Raw genomic sequence first — 735 nt, 5'->3', positions numbered from 1 at the left:
TTTTTAGACACTTTGGAGGGTGAGAGAGCAAGTATGAGTAATCAATGATGGTGGTGGGGAGGAGGAATTTATTCCAATCTTCAGTTATTGTGCAGAATAAAATTTGGACAGTGTAGGCGTTGCAGAATGAAACCTGCCTTTGATAGCTGCCCCGTTAAGAGAGCAGCTGTCAAAAAAGCAATGCTTTCAGGCTTGGCTCTGGGTCCACAGGCACTGTCAATGAACTGTAGTTGAAGCTGCTGCCAAGAGGAACACTACTGTGGAAAGGGAACGGTGTGCCTTCGTCTCATTTATTTATAATTTATTTGCCCATTTACTTTCAGAAAGGTTTTTATAATGGCCACATCAACTTCTGGGCATGCTTTCTAGAGCAATAACTGTCACCAACACAGGGTCTTCCTCATCTTAGTCCCAAACCTGTTCTTCTCAGGCAGCAGTGGCTAATGCTTGGCTTCTACTCCCAGCCACTGGGGAACCCATGTCAGGAGAATTGCAAGTTCAAAGCCAGCCTCAGCAACTTAGAGAGACCCTGTCTCCAAATTATATTTTTATTATTTATTTATTTATTTACTTATTGAATAAAATAAAATAAAAAATAAAGGACTGGGGATTTAGTTCAGTGGTAAAGTGCCCTGGATTCAATCCCCAGTACCAAATAATAGATAGATAAATAAAACAAAAAATAAAGCTGCTTCTTCTCTGGGTAGGATAAGCACCTTTCTTAGGGGGTCCTAG

The sequence above is a fragment of the Marmota marmota genome, unplaced genomic scaffold (genome assembly GCF_001458135.2).
Source record: "Marmota marmota marmota unplaced genomic scaffold, marMar, whole genome shotgun sequence".
NCBI lineage: Eukaryota > Metazoa > Chordata > Mammalia > Rodentia > Sciuridae > Marmota > Marmota marmota.
This window is presented reverse-complemented; position numbering follows the sequence as displayed.